The sequence below is a fragment of the Ursus americanus genome, chromosome 20 (assembly GCF_024610735.1).
Source record: "Ursus americanus isolate L20-20 chromosome 20, mUrsAme1.1.p, whole genome shotgun sequence".
NCBI classification, from domain to species: domain Eukaryota; kingdom Metazoa; phylum Chordata; class Mammalia; order Carnivora; family Ursidae; genus Ursus; species Ursus americanus.
The window spans coordinates 51,847,764-51,865,329 of record NC_142146.1 but is presented as its reverse complement, the minus strand read 5'-3'; the positions used below and the strand labels follow the sequence as shown (position 1 = coordinate 51,865,329).

Genomic DNA, 17,566 nt, shown 5'->3' with positions numbered 1-17,566 from the left:
GTTAAGCATAAACCTACCACATGATCTAGCCCTTCTACGGCCAAAAAGAAAGTATGTCCATACATGTACACAAATTTTCATAGCAGCTTGTTTTATAATAGCCAAAACTTGAAAACAACATAAATTTTCATCAACAGGTAACTAGGAAACAAACTGTTTCATACACATACAATGGCATACTATTCAGCAATAAAGAAAAATACAAGCAACAACACAGATGCAGCTCAGAATAATTATGCTGAAAGAAACCAGGCAAAAGATTATATACCATATCATTACATTTATATAAAGTTCTAGAAAATGTAAACTCATCGACAGTTACACTAAATAGGTGCCTGTAGGAAAAAGAGCAAAGAGAGAGGGAAGAAGTATTATAAAGGAGCCTGACTAATAAGGATTATGAAGGATAGGTTTGCTATCTGGATTGTGGTGATGGTATCACAGTTATATACAGAAATAGAAAAATATCAAGTTGCATACTTTAAGATATGTGCAGTTTACCGTTTATTAATTATACTTCAGTAAAACGTTAAAAATAGGGAAAATTTTGACCAGACTCTACACAAAAGTAAATACACAAATGGCCAATAAACAAAGATAAGATGCTCAACATCATTTGACGTCAGGGAAATGAAAATTAAAACCACAGCAGCATGCATCTACTAATCCATTACAAAGGCTAAAATTAAAAAGAACAATGATATCAATTGTTGGCACGGATCTGGAGAAACTTGAAATCTCATATATCAGTCATGTAAATGTAAAATAATACAACCCCTTCAGAAAACCATTTGGCAGGTTCTTAAAAGTTAAATCTAAACCTTCTAAACAAGCCAGTCATTCACTTTCCAGGTAAAGAAAATACATGTCCACTTGAAGAACTTTATATGAATGCTTGTAACAGCTTTAGTAATATCCCAAATGGAAAACAACTCAAATATCTATTAACAGATGAGCGTAAAAACAAAATGTGATATATTTATACAAAAGTGCATTATTCTTCATTCAAAGGGAACTACCTGCTGATACACATCCAACTTCATGGATAAATCACAAAATCATAATGCTGAGGGACAAAGCCAACACAAAAGAGTACATGATGTGTACTGTGATTCTACTTATATAAAGTTTTAGAAAATATAAACTAATTTATAGTGAAAGCACATTAGCAGTCATCTAAGGTTGAGGTGGAGGGGAAAATGGACTAAATAACGGCCAGTGAAAAACATTTGTGGTGCTAGAAATAGTCACTGTATTGCGTCACTGTATACCATGTTGATTTTTAATTAGTCCCCGAGCATTTTTGGCTCTGCAATATCAGCAAAAATAGTTTACTCTCTTGATTTTTCTCAATGAAGTATCACTGGCATTTTTGATGGGAAAATTTCTTTGTTGAATGGGCTGTCTTGTACACTGTTAAGACAAAGAGTATTCCTACGTTTTCTCCCCAACCACTATGATCCTATACATTCCATTATATATTTCCATAAAGGCCCAAATGTGCTAAATGTGATAAATGAAAGACTAATAAACTTTTATTTATCACATTTGGTACTTTCTATAAAATGATACTGACCAAGAAACAAAATCAGTAACATCTAGATCTGGAAGATGGGTGCATACAAACTAAGAGGTCTTGTCCTTAAAGGACTAATCCATTATCATTTCTACTTTTTACTGACAACCCTCATCAAGTAGAATACTCAGGAAGGTCTAAATAGAAAGAAATCGTTCCTCATTCATTTCCCTCTCCTCATCACTAGTGTTACTAACATTACTCAAATAAAAAAAAAGGAAATGTTGTATAACATACACTGCTTCTCATTGCTATAACAGAATATAATTTCTATCTAATTTTAAAACTATATAATAAATAATGATTTGAGCATTGCCAAAAGGATTACACAGTACATCATGTGGCATGTGTAAAACAGAATGGGAGTTAAACTGAGAGGGAGAGAAGGAGATACTCAGAAAGAGAAATCTTTTAAAAATGAACTCTGAATAATCTAGACAAAATATCATCTTCAAAGAAGACATGAATGCTTATTTTTTTTTGTTTCTTTTTCATAAAGATAATAAAGAGGAAATGAGAAGTGAATGGGAGACAATAAACAGTATTAACATTTTCAAAAGCAGAGGGAATAAAGCTACCTACCAATGCTATGGAGATTAAAAGTCAATAAGAGAATATTATGCCAATAAAACTGTATACTCACGTAAAATGAATTTGTCAGACAAATTTCTAGAATAAAAATCTTACAGAAACTGATTTAAGATTAAATAGAGAAAAAAACAATAAAAAGAAAGCCTTCATAGTCTTTTAACCATCAAAAAACCTGAGTAAATAGTTTAAAATCCTTCACAATGATAATACTAAGCCTAAGTTGTATTATAGGCTAGTTCTACCAAATATTCAAGGACTATGTCATTTCAATCCTACATGAACTTCCTGAGAAGAGAAACTGATGAACCATTCACCATTACATGTTTTAACTGACTTAAATTTTAGAGCAGTTTTAGGTTCATAGCAAAATTGAGTGGAAGGCACTGTGATTACCCATATATTTCCTTCCCCTACACACACACAGCCTCCCCACTATCAATATCCCCTACTAGTGTTCTCTATTAAATTTACAAGGCTAGTATAACCTTGATACTAAAGTTGGAGAAGGAAAGAACAAGAAAGAAAAATTATAGGCAAATCTCACCCAGGAACAAAGATAAAAGATATTAATAAACAAACAAACCAAACGAATCCAGCAATATATACAAAAAGATAATACACTACGAGTAAGTTGAGTTCATCTCAGGACTGCAAGGACAGATTAATAATAAAGAATCAGTTATTATTCACGCGTTCCTATATTAAAAGAAGAAAACTTTAAGACAATTTCAATTAATGTAGAAAAAAATTTTGATGAAACAGATATAAATAAATGATTTCTAAAAAATCTTATCCAATAGGAATAGAAGGAAATCTTGTCAAACAGGAAATCATACCTACCAAAAACCAAAAAGAAAATTATTCTCATTAGAAAAATATTAGAATTCCCATTCAAATTCCAAACAGGACAGATAATGGCAATTAATACAATAGGCACACAAAGAAGATAGACAAAACTTCAACAAAATATTTGCAAGACCTTTAAGAAGAAAAAATTGTTTTTTTATTGAGACGTTTTTATTTTTTATTTTTATTTTATTTTATTTTTTTAAAGATTTTATTTATTCATTTGAGAGAGAGAGAGACAGCCAGCGAGAGAGGGAACACAAGCAGGGGGAGTGGGAGAGGAAGAAGCAGGCTCCCAGTGGAGGAGCCTGATAAGGGGCTCGATCCCAGAACACCAGGATCACGCCCTGAGCCGAAGGCAGACGCTTAACGACTGAGCCACTAAATAAAGATGTATACTATATTCATGGATGGTAAAATATAATATCTTACAGATTCAAGTTCCCACCAAACAGATCTATAGATTCAATGCAATTCCAAAGTACCATCAAGCGTTTTTGTAGAACCTGACAAACTGATTCTAGCTTTTACATGTAAGAAAAAAGGTCCAAGTAGTACACATAAAAGAAAAAAATTACATATAAGACTTCAAATTATAAAACTACTGTTTATATAAAAACATTGTTAAGAAATTAACAGACAAAGCCATAGACCAGGAAAAAATATTTACAACACATATCTAACAAAGGAATTGAACACGGAATATATAAGAAATTTCAACAACTCAATAATAAAAAGAGAAATAATCTTTTTTTGAAAAACAGATAAAAGGCTTGAACAAATACTTTACAAGGGAAAATATACAAATGGCCAAGTAAGCACAGAAAAAAAAGTGTTTAACATCATTAGTCACCAGAAAAATGCTAGTTAAACTCACAATGAAATACCACTTCAAATCCATTAGAATAGCTGGAATTCAAAGGTCTGTAACACCAAATGTTGGCAAAGAGGTACAACTGAAGCTTCTTGTTGAAACAGAAATTGTTAATGGGCATGTAAACTAAAACAACTGTGCAAAACCATCTGGCAATTAAATATACACCTATCATACAATCCATCTATTCCACTGCTAGGTATTTATGCAAAAAAATGCAAACATAGGTCCCTTCAGAGACATGTACACAAACATTCATAGCTCCTCTAGTCTCAAAAACTGAAAACTCACTGTTAGATATTTACCCAAGAGAGATGAAAATATAAATTCCACAAAGACTTGTACAAGAAAATCCATGGCAGTTTTATTCCTAATAGTTCCAAAGTGAAAACAATGCAAATTATCCTTCAATAGAATGAATTGTGGTACATTCATACAATGAAACAGTAGTCGGCAATAAAAGGAACAAACTACTAATACATGCAACAACATGGATAAATCTCAAAAACATGCTGAGCAAAAGAAGCCAGGTACAAAAAAATACATACTATGTGATACCAATTATATTAAGTTCTTGAACTAATCTATTGTTAATGAAATTAGAATAGTGATTGCTCTGGAGGCTGGGGGAAGGGACTGACTGCAAAGGAGCATAAGGAAATTTTTGAAAGGGATGAGATGTGGAACACAAGTTCTACAAATGAATGTATATGATAAAACTTAACAAATCGCATATGTAAGATCAGTGTGTTTTACTGTATGATTTAACTTATATTTTTAAAATCACATAACAACACTCTTAACTCTGAATTACCTAAAATAACTGAAATGAAGAAGGGTAGACATCACTAAACTCTTTTGACTTATTATTACTACAGCTAATTATATTAACAAATTTCACAATATGAATTACCTTTTTTTTTTTTTAAGATTTTATTTATTTGACAGAGACAACCAGCGAGAGAGGGAACACAAGTAGGGGGAGTGGGAGAGGAAGAAGCAGGCTCCTAGCATTGGAGCCTGATGTGGGGCTCGATCCCAGAACGCTGGGATCACCCCCTGAGCCGAAGGCAGACGCTTAACGACTGTGCCACCCAGGCGCCCCTGAATTACCTTTGTATTTCTAGTTTGAACCACTCTTAACTCCTGGTTCATTTTCCTGACTTACTGCTGGATTCTCTGATAAAGTTCTACTTACACTTTTTCCATCAATTGTTTATAAACTCAAGAACATTATTTTATTTTATTTTATTTTTATTTTTTTTTAAAGATTTTATTTATTTATTCGACAGAGATAGAGACAGCCAGCGAGAAAGGGAATTCCACAAGCAGGGGGAGTGGGAGAGGAAGAAGCAGGCTCATAGCGGAGGAGCCTGATGTGGGGCTCGATCCCATAACGCTGGGATCACGCCCTGAGCCGAAGGCAGACGCTTAACCGCTGTGCCACCCAGGCGCCCCAAGAACATTATTTTAAAAAACCATTTCATGTGCACCATATAATAAAGCAAATAATTATGCTAATATTAGGAACACATTCACTGAAGAAGAAAAAAAATATATGTACAAACTAAACCTTAAGTCAAAATTCTGTGATAATAAATTTCAATTTTTTAATTTATTTTATTTTATTTTTTTATTATGTTATGTTAGTTCCCACACACTACAATTTAAAATAATAGTATGAATTCATGATTTAGTATACCGTATTTCATTGATTCTAAGATGTACATTTTGAATATTATTTTAACATTATCTGTCATGAGGATGCATTTGCATTAGATGGTGTCTTAAAATTAATGGCAATGTTTTTTCTTTCTTAGTAGTACACAGAATTACAATTGACCACATCTTAGATCCAAGGAAACACAGAGTGTTCTCAAGTTCTGCCCACTGAACTAAAGAAATGTCACCTCTGTAGCATCATATTTTGATCTCTAAATACCATTCTTGACTAAAAGGAGCCACGGTTATTTGAATAAATGGTTAATTCTAGGCTCTGGAACAAAAAAATTTCAGTCTGAGACCAAAACAAAATGCAAAGAATCATTTAAAAACTAACAGGTTCATGTGTAAAGGACACAGGAGCCAGTTTGAAGAGATTCATACTGAACAAATGTGCTACAATTTGAGCATCAAAAAACAACAAAATAACAATTCTGATTGAAATATGTTGAATAAAATTCCCACGAATCCTTGTGATACTCAAGCAGGAGAAAGCAAGAAGCAAAACAACTGACTATTACTAAGGGGACTATAATACTAACTCTTCATTTTAAAAATTGGTTCTATACTGGAAGTTTCATAAAAACTATCCAATATCTACAGACACTTGATATGTATATCAAAATATAGGCCATCCATGCATAGCAACTTAGCGGGACTTGAGGAGGACATCTGAGAAAGAGTGATTAAAGATTTGTACAAGAAATTTTCAAACCTGTCTCTACTTTCCATTATTTCTAAGAACATACCCAAAATCCAGAACTGGGTGAAGCAAAGGAAAACAGGTTGAAGAGAAGTGAGAAGGGAAACAAGAAACACACGCTGCATCTTTTTGACTAATACCAATTACCCCTTTTTCTTTACCATCAAAACATGCATCATCAACAGACTAAAACAGCTCCAAATAATACTTTCATATTTATACATAATATCTTCAGTTAGAGCCTAAAATGTTACTAGATCTTCACTTACTCAGAATTTACATAATCATTGCTATCACAAGGTGGAGGCTAAACTTCAGTTTCTGATGATCAGTTTAACCTTTAAATCGCCTGATTAAACTCTGTCTTCATTCTTAAAACCTCAAATTAGCAAACAAGCCACAATACAATATATGCTATAGCACAGGTCTTCTGTGAATAGCTGGATCTTCAACTGCTTCAGCTGCAATACAAGCCATTGAGCCTTGGCCAATATAAGCCAATTTGAATAATCAATATGACAACCTTATTTTTCTAATGCAAACAGGATTGCTACAGTAAGGTGTCTCACTGCCACATCACAGTCATGGCCTCTTTTAACCCCTAATTAGATTGAGGCGATTATCCCTGCTCTTCCTTACAAGTGTACAGCTTGGATAAGGGGTGACAAAAGCTATCTGCCACTTATTCAGCCTTTGCAGACAGCAGGTTATCCAGGGAGATAGAGAATAAAATCAACAAACAATTGTTATTCATATCATCATCTAAAGTGTTAAGATAGTCACAGTTTCCATACATGCACAGTGAATATAGCCCAGAGCATGAGGTAACTGCAGACTGCTTAAGAACATCAGGGTTACACAGATGGAAATTCATGGTGATGTTGGGGAATTACGTCTAAATCAAATTCATTTGCATAAAAAGAAATGATCAGGGATTTGTCTTTTGTATATATCAAGATTCATGTTTCTCTTCATGAATTCTTTGAAGCTAAATTTTAATGTTGATTTTTCTAAACACATAGCATTTATCATGAAAAGAATGCCAAACTTAATGGTCTGTAGAAACTTAAATGCATTAAGATTCAATTACAATACTCTTAAATATAAAACAGGAAACTTCTTTTCACTATGATACTACATGAGTTCTTGTATTAAATTTAGATGATCAAGAGTTATTTCATTAACTCTGTGGATTCCAAATGTTTTTCTTAACTTTCATAACAATCAATTTCTGAAATCTTGGTCATCACTTCAGACCAATTATTAACAAGAGAACTGTGGTCACAAGAAAATAAGAGAGTAGTTGCAAAGACACCAAACTGACAGTTTCCTAGTAAGTTTAATTACGCTAACTTGAGGACAATATAGAAAGCTGGGCTCACTGATAAGAAAAAACTTTGAGGGGAATATCTGCATCTACTCTGATGATGATAAAATCACAGTGGAAGTAATAAGATAAGGAAATGTTGAAAAGGATTTCGTATCTTTTTCTTTCCACTTGCAAGAGTCAGTAGGTGCCTTTTATAAGGTCATAATCACTTTGCTAAAAGAAAAAGAATAGGAAAGCCACATGTTTATACTGAATTCTGTTTCTGTTTCATATTATTCAATTAATCAATATTGCTGCCTTTAAAGCAGCCAACTAGAAGTATACTCTTTCCAACAACTGAGGTCCTAGTCCCAAACGTCATCAAATGCCACTCCAAGAACAACCAAAACATTTTAAATATATCCACTAGTAGCCACCAAACTGCATCATGAGTATAATTCAGTGATTGCCAACCTGTCTGAGCAGTATAAGATTATCTAAAACCGTGTGCCTTTGTTCCCCTGGCATAGGCTGAAACATGACTTCATTCTTAAAATAGAATACTAACTCAGAATATTGGGCAGGCCTTGAAATCCGAGTCATAATTCACTTTTAAATGTGTCTCCAGAGCACCACAGCTGGATACAGACACCAATGCATGAATTTATTCACATGTATGCATGCACGTGTATATATTTGTGTTTTTACATATTTGCAGTCAACAATTTCATTCTATTCTATTTATTTATTTTTTTAAGATTTTATTTATTTATTCGACAGAGATAGAGACAGCCAGCGAGACAGGGAACACAAGCAGGGGGAGTGGGAGAGGAAGAAGCAGGCTCATAGCGGAGGAGCCTGATGTGGGGCTCGATCCCATAACACCGGGATCACGCCCTGAGCCGAAGGCAGACGCTTAACCGCTGTGCCACCCAGGCGCCCCAACAATTTCATTTTAAACATCTGATTTTAAGGCAACATGCTTTTCTTAGTATCCCAGATAGTCATTTATTTTTATAAAATGGACTTGGTAAGAAAAAATGAAATCAATTGTCAAAAGATATGGGAATACTTTACTAAATATGATTAAATTTATTAACCTTAGTTTACTTAAACTGAGTGTTAAAATTTGAATTTGTTATGATGTTGTTTCTCTAATCCATTTCTGCTCTTTAAAATATATATAAATATATAACACCTTCCAAAAGTAAACTTAAATCATACACATCTGTAGATTTTAGACTAAAATATTTTAAGAATTTAGTAAACATATGCTGGTAAAATTGCATAAACCCAAACTAGAGGAAACAAAAACATATAGACAGTTGTTTTCAATTACCTTTCTACTCATACAGAGTTAAACCATCAGCGCTAAAATTTAAAAACATTAAAAAGGAAAGTAACAACAAACGACATTTTAGCCAATGGGTAAAGAACAACTTCACTCTTACAGTCTTATTTTAATCCATCTTTCTGTGTGTTATTTTACTATTTTTTCAGTTTTGTTTGTTCTTTTACTCAGAACTTTGTAAGTGCTTAAAAAGTTACTAGCAACTCTTTATTAAAAGTACAATAAAGAACTAGACCCTTGAATAACTTGAGAAATGCAAAGTGAAAAACTAAATTATAACATATAAAACTATTGATTTTTCAAACTTTCTTCTGCAGCTTAACTTTATACAAAACTCCAATACTGTCAGCATATCTCAATAATATTCCCACTCAAAAGAAATAATACATTATTGGTTTTTTGCTTGGATTATAACCATGCAGCATACTGTAAATTTAATAACATTAAAGTTGAGGCCAATAAATAAAAGGTCCATGGTCCTTATCCAATTCTGGATTTCTAACTAAAGAGTGGCATCATGGCCACAGGTTAGTCACACATCTGACTAGAGAATTAGAAAATGGTATCTTTGAAAGCAAGTAATTTACTCAGGATGTGGGATTTAATATTTTCAAAGCCATTTTTAGATAAGAATAGTAACTAGTTATTCTCCATCTTTACTACAAATAAACAAGAAATAGGATAGCAGACTTAGGTCAACTACAGAAAAGCGTTTCTAGGGTGTGTTAAGTACTTGAATAGATTGCTAATAGGTTGGAATTCTCTTATGTCAAGGACTTGAAGAGGATACTTTTTAATCTTTCAGGAATGGATTCTCTGAAAGCAGAGTAAAGGACTTGTGACAGTCCTTCTCACCTTGAAATAAAATTCTTAAAACCATGTACTTATGGAATATCCTGCTTTTATATTTGCTTCATTCCTAATTTAAAATTTATCTAAGAGGAGTACATAAATAATGGAATATTCCAGATTTCATTTGGTACAGGGCTAGAAACAATGGAATAATATACGAACAGGGCTCAGTACTACATGAGAAAAGGAAGAAAGTATTAAAACATGAAACAATATTAAAAAAATTAAAACTCTGGGGCGCCTGGGTAGCACAGTCGTTAAGCGTCTGCCTTCGGCTCAGGGCGTGATCCCGGCATTATGGGATCGAGCCCCACATCAGGCTCCTCCGCTGGGAGCCTGCTTCTTCCTCGCCCACTCCCCCTGCTTGTGTTCCCTCTCTCGCTGGCTGTCTCTGTCAAATAAATAAATAAAATCTTTAAAAAAAAATTAAAACTCTATATCATAACAATTCTTTAGATAAGTTATAAAATGTAGTATCATCTACCAATACAGTCTGTAAACAAACTATAAAGAATTTCAAACAAATCAACTAGAAATAAACCCCCTGAAATTGATATAAAGTAGAATGATAGAAATTCATTATTTTATTTATTCACTTAATATTTTTCACCAATATTAAACAAACAAGCCCATTTTGTTTTGTTTTGTTCCCCAAATGGGGAACACGTAATATACAGAGAAAATATATCAAGCGATTTATTCAGACCAGAATGTGTGCCTTAGAAATCAAACCACTATAAAAGTTCTTTTTATGTTGCCAGATCAAATTTTGAATGGACCTTAACCAAATGATCAAAGTTACCATCACCAGTAACGGAACAAACCAACATCCTGTGAGTCCCAATATGATGTGCTGAGGATGACACAACATTACTTCTGCGATATTCCTGACAAAAAATGCACATCTGAATCTAATCATTAGGAAACACTGGACAAACCTGAATTGAGGACATTCTATCAAACAACCAGCCTATATAGCTTTCAAAATGTCAAGGTCATGAAAGACAAAGAAAAGCCAAGACACTAGCTACATTAAAGGAAACTAAAGAGACACGACAACTAACCGTAATACATGACACTGGACTGGACTCGGTCTTTGATAGAGGGTAAAGGTGGTTGACATGCAAACAGGAAGTTATATGACATAACTGGGACTATGAACTGCTGATTAGATAATACTGTATCAATGTTAAATTTCTTGATTTTGATTACTGTACTGTGGCTACATAAAAAAATTCTTATGGAATATACACAAAAATATTTAGGCGTAAAAGGACTGATGTCTGCCACTTACTATCAAATGATTCAGAAAAAAGCATACCGAGAGACAGAGAATTTGATAAAGCAAATGAAGCAAAAATGTAAACTAACTGGTGAATCTGGATAAAGTGTACATGAGAGTTCTTTACTCTTCTTGAAACATATTTGTTAAGTTTGAAATTATGTCAAATAAAGAGCTGCAAAAAAACCCTTAATTGGGTATATTAATTCCTACACAGTACTTTCAGTTCCAACCAGGAATTTACCTCCTTCAAACTTGACAGCACAAGAAAAAACCCCTCACATTTGGAGACAAGGAAAAGCTACCCTTTAAAAAAGTATACATATATCGCATAGTCCTAAAGCATTATTTACTATATTTAGAAATCTGGAATTTATAAAACTATTTAGAAAGCACAAAAATAATTTTAAAATGCCAGATTTTACTATTTTCAGTCTTAAAATGCTTTCATCTGATGATAATTTGACAAATCCTATCACCTGCTGTTTTAGGCATCCTATTCCTAAGGTGATGTTAACTCAATATTATTTTTTTCCAGGAATTTTATCAATAGTGATATCTGAATTGAGATACTATGAAGGAAGTCATGGCATACAATCTAAAAAGATGGGATTCCTCCCCCCATTAACTTCAGAATATAAGTAGCTAAAACCATTCAGGCACAAAGTATACAGTTCTTAATGGTTTACTACTTCATATAAATAGAGCTCTGAAAGCAAAACTAGCCTCTTGGGATAGCTGATGATGTCTGAACACCTGTCTGTGCTTTGTTATAACATTACAATAAGTGGGTCTGAAATGGGTTTACTGAAGCACTGGAAGACTTACTTCCTGGGTGCTCAGCCATCCTTTCATTAGATCTGTCAGTATCCATCCCTTTTAGTAATAGTCAAGAAATAGTATCATTAAATTCCCTCTAGAAAGGTACTATAATCAGAAATGACAAAGTAAATTTTCCATCATCTACAGAAATAAGAAGTATCATATTATACTAACTGTATTTCTAATTATTTTACTGATTCAGTCAATAAATTTTTGGCTAGAGGAGTAATAATTTTGGTACATTAAAAGTGGGCACTTACTCACTGCTAGTGATGAAAGAAGGGTGAATGCATACTAGCTTCCCAGGGTGCGATATGACAATGTGTGTTAACCTCATAAAAACCAATACTCTTGGGGCGCCTGGGTGGCTCAGTCATTGAGCATCTGCCTTCAGCTCAGGGCGTGATCCTGGAGTCCTAGGATAGAGCCCCACATCAGACTCCTCCGCTGGGAGCCTGCTTCTTCCTCTCCCACTCCCCCTGCCTGTGTTCCCTCTCTCGCTGGCTGTCTCTCTCTCTGTCAAATAAATAAACAAATAAAATCTTTAAAAAACAAAACAAACGAGCAAAAAAAAAAAAAAACCCAATACTCTTTGACCCAGCAAGTTCACTTCAAGGAATTTTTTCTACAGAAATACAAGAAATATACACAAAGACATTTATATACAAAAATACTTCTGCATATATGTACAATATTTATGTATAAAAATATCCATCATTTCAATAATAAATGAAAACAACTTACATGCTTACATGTCCAAAGATACAAGGATTATTGAATAGGTTAGTATGTATCTATACAATGCCAAGTATGTTACTCTTAAAAATTATGACATAATAGATTAGAATAGTAGTACATCTATCAAATTTCTAAATAAACTAGGAAATATATACACATATACTAAAAATTGTACATAAATTATGGAGAGTGCAATCAGAAGTGTTTGCACCTCATTTGGGAGGCCACTATTCCATATAAGAGGCTGTGGCAGGCTAGACCAGGAGATGACAAATCATAGTCCTTAGGCTAACTTGGCCCTACTGCCTGCTTTTGTAAGAAAATTTACTGCAACAAAGACATGCCTATTCATTTATTTATTGTCCATGGCTGCTTTTCACATTACAACCACAGAGCTGAGTAGTTCTGACAGACACTGTAAGCCCACAAAGCCGAAACATTTACTACCTGGATCTTTATAAAAAGTTTCTGAACCCTGGTCCAGAAACCTAGCTCACATTTCTCTCCAATGCTTTCCAAATAGTCTTTCAATTTCTTAAATTATATGATATAATCATAGACTAAATTGTTTCCAAACTATCTTTGCATGTACGGCAGGAGAGTAAAAGGATCTCAGTCCATCCACTCAACCCAGCCAAGGGGGGGGAAATGGAGCAAGGAAGGAAAAAGGAGGAAAGAACAGAAAGGAAAGAGGAAGATAAGGATTAAAGAAGGGATAAGAGAAGCTTGAAAGCCACTGATCTAATTAAGGGGTGGGAGGAAGAGGGGAAGATAAGAAGATCCTTATTTGGTAAATGAGTTTGTATTCAGGAACTGAGTTTGTACTGGAACCCAAGTCTCTTAATATATAGCATGTATTTTATATAGATGTGTTCTCAATTCTCAATTGGAGGGGGAAGAACAGACAAATTTTTAGGTATTAAAATGGTTTGTGGCCTTTCAGAGTTCAACTCAACTCAGGAATCTTATTCCTTAGTATTTAATTTTGTTAATTTCTCTCTTATTTAAGTTAAATGAAAATCGATCAAATTGATTTAAATTTAATTTTTCTCTTAGGGGGGGCAAATAATGAGAAAAAAAAAACCTTGAGAACAATGGTATATAGAAAATATTCCTTAACTTTAAGTTCTCTTACACAAAATGTTAAAAGGCTCTTAATTACTAATATACACATTTTAACCAGTCATTTTTGGTTGAGTATACACAAACTACAAATCAATCCTGTTATAGGCCAGTCCAAAAATAGGAAACTCCAGGTGGGTACAGAAAAGGGAAGGAAAGTAAAAGAGCAAAAAGAAGTTTATTACAGTGAAAATATGTAGAGGAAAGTAAACTCAAGACTCAGAACTGTACACCCCTAGCATTTGTAAGAAAGAGGATGCTGAGCCACATGCTATACCATGAAGTTACCACCATGGGCAAAAGCCTACATAACCTTACATAACACTAGGCATGGGGCACATAGATTGAGAAAGACCTAATCAGTAATCACAAACATTCAAGCTATTTGTTATCTCTTGAACAACAGTAGGAACCAATGGATATAAACAACTATTAGCACTTCAAGGAAGAGAAATGGAATTTTTTAGTACAAAAGGACGAAAATGGCATGGTTGTGCTAGCTACTAAGCTGTTGCCTCTACCATAAATCTATTATAGAACTCTGCAAATGACATTTTTCCTTTGCCAGCTAGCTCCCTGTTAAATTCTGCTAGGAAGAGGTGTCAGAAGGAAGTTGAATAGTTCCAGAAAGTGAGAAGGACTTCCTTGTTTTACTTGTTGCTCCTGTTAGGGCTGCCCTGGCAAAAACTCTTTACTCTAGAGGAAGTAACTGCTTAGTAGAGTTGGTTCCAATTTCTAGGTTGTCGTTGTTTTCCATTTTCCCAGAACCAGACCCATCATATTCCCTTCTCAAAGCATCCCCTTCTCAAAGGTCCAGCTCTTAGCTCTGTGGAGCCCCTCCCACAAGCCCCTGAGGTACCAACACTAGTCAAGCAACACCTACTCTTCCCAGATCTGGGTCCCAGCTCTGCCCTTCTCTGAGATCCTAAATCCTGATTATCCCAACCTCTTCTCTCTCTTTTTTTTTTTTCCCCAAAGATTCTGGAAAATACATGGAATGCTTCATAAATTTGTATGTCATCCTTGCGCAGGGGCCATGCTAATCTTCTCTGTATTGTTTCAATTATAGTATATGTGCTGCCAAAGAGAGCACCCAACCTCTTCTCTTTGTGCCCGTAAGAACAGTGCCTGATTCTTGCTATTACAGAGTTATCTCAGTGTTCCCCCTTCTGCATCACCCTCCCATACCTATTTAACCAACTCACTATAAAAAATTCTATTAAGATAACTAGTGTGGTTTCACCTTCCTGACTGGTCCCTGACTGATACAATGGTATCAAGTAGTCCTTATTTTAGATGTAATTAATATTCTCTTTAGGTCTTATTTTTAGTGTTTTAGTTTATGTAAAAAATATTTTTAAGGACTATTAGAGTTTTATTCATACTGCAGTCTTCCTAAATGTTTTTTATTCCTCCCCCCACAATTCTTTTGGTTAAATCTGTGAGAAAGTCCCAACAAGCCACTAATGTGTCTATGATACTTATCCTTAATCTGTCCTATACCTCTAATTGTGTCTAAGCCCAAAGGGATATAAATCTTCCTTTTTAACAAGAACAGCAAACCCTTTAATTCTGGGCAGCAGTAACTGGATAGCTAGTGACAGATAGAGCAATGGATTTTAATGAGTTATCAAGAAGCAGCAGGTTAACTGAATCTTAAAATCCCAGAAAACGCCCATATTTATTAATACATATTTTTAAAATACATACTGGAGTTAGTCACAGTGGGGAGATACAAAATGTCTTAAGTGTAAAACATGTACTTCAATAAGATAAGAGTTATTTGTACAACTATATAACTATTAATTTATCAAAATCTCACCTTGATAGCTACCTTGGGAAAATACATCATTTAACCTCCGGTAGCCTCAGTTTTCTCATCTGTAAAGAAAATAGGCTGGACTAGGTCTCTGTTGCCATATATCTAACATGACAGTCTATAAAATTTCTTTTAGTGCTGAGGCTTTGGGAGCTCAGCATCATTATCGAAAGAAACAAAAGACTGGTTTTGTAAAGGGAAAAACTAAAGAGGTAGAAAAATGAGTATCAAGATTGATAGCTTAAAAACATAATTTGAAAGAGATTCAAATATATAATGTTAGAGAATTCTTTATCTTTTTCCTCTAAGTCAAGGAAAAAGAAGAAAATATATCACAGGCAAATCATCTGGTTAAAAAGATAAAAAGTTTCTTTATTTCTATTATCACAATCTTTGAAAACATTTACTAAGTCAGAAAGGATACTTCTTAAATTCTCTTCAAGATAGAAAAACATGTCTTTTTTTGTTTTTCAGTTTTAAAAACTAAGTTAGTTTTTATATTCTTCTCTCAATCTGTCCGACCACCTGCCATAGAATAGACCACATGCTTTCACGGCTTATTTACAGAAATAATTATATTTAAAGTACCAGTTAAAGGTTCATGGGATAGGCCAGATCATTTATCATCTAGTAGTTACCACTTAACTTGGAGCAACTGGTAGGTTTTGATGCAAGGGAAATTTGGTGAAACAAATTATAAATTTTAAAATCAATTAGAATTACTCCAATGTAAACTGAGGGAGAAAAACTGAAAGAGGATGACTAATATTTTTAAGAGATCTCTCTGGTTGCTGTGTGGATAATGGTTTGTAGGGAGGGTAAGAGTCTTGAAAGTAAGAAGTCCAACTAAGACACTAAGCTGTACCTCAGGTAGAAAATGATACTGGCTTGGTCCATATCAGTAGAAATGTCACTCCATTCAGGTATCAGTGGAGACAAATAAAAGAAAAAAGAAAAGGCTTTTCTTTTGATGGCCTCAATAAAGGCAAACATTTTTATAGAGCATACTAAAGAACTGAGTTGGAAACGTAGATGGTGGAAGAAAGAAATATATGTTAATAAGATATGATTGGAGGGTACAGCTGGTGATAATGACGAGCTTGTTAAATTTTTAAGATGTGACTACAAGGGCACCTGGGTGGCTCAGATCGTTAAGCATCTGCCTTCAGCTCGGGTCCTGATCCCAGGGTTCTGGGATTGAGTCCCATATCTATCGGACTGCCCACTCGGTGGGGAGTCTGCTTCTCCCTCTCTCCCTGCCTCTTCCCCTGTTTGTGCTCTCTCTGTCTCTCTCTTCCTAATGAATAAATAAAGTCTTTAAAAAAAAAAAAAAAGATGTGACTATAGGACAGCAGAGAGCAGAGCGTGTAACTATCGATCTCAGGGCCAAGAGTTCGAGCCTCACATTCCGCGTGACTGTAGGAGTAGGCAGCTTAGAAAGGATAGAGACAAAGATAGTTACAAGTGAGGAAATGGAAGCTAAAAGAGAAGTAATGCTATGGTTATTAGCAAATACCTGGATATTCCCCTACTGACATCTGTTGGTCAGAATGTTTTAGACAACATACACAGTACACTGCATGCAAATGAGAGCATTGTAACTGCTCATAAAATATCTACCTCACGATGTCCCTCTTAATAACAATATTAATCTAACCACATACCCAAACTTATCAGTCCACTAAAATAGCAATGGCTTTTAGAACTTTCATGGAGACAATTAGCAACATAATAATAATGATATCTTAGGCAATATAATAGTTTATTTTACTATGGAAGGTAACTAGACTTACTGTGGTGATCATTTTGCAGTATAGACAAATATTGAGTCATTATGTTGCACACCTAAAACTAATATAATGTTATACATTTATTATACCTCAATTTAAACAATAATAGTAATAATAGTTTTCCAAAACTATTTGTACACAGCATGCCTAAAACAGACCATATACTGCA

The 17,566-nt window shown here is 34.2% G+C and overlaps 1 protein-coding gene and 1 non-coding gene across 2 annotated transcripts in view; both read right to left on the bottom strand.

Annotated features, from left to right (window-relative positions):
• RSRC1 (arginine and serine rich coiled-coil 1) overlaps positions 1-17,566 on the bottom strand; it is a 409,375-nt gene that overhangs the window by 250,989 nt on the left and 140,820 nt on the right. The gene's annotated exons all lie outside the window — the stretch shown is intronic.
• On the bottom strand, positions 14,775-14,881 carry LOC123802838 (U6 spliceosomal RNA). The gene has a single exon (XR_006782676.1). It is a non-coding gene; the product is annotated as a U6 spliceosomal RNA (small nuclear RNA).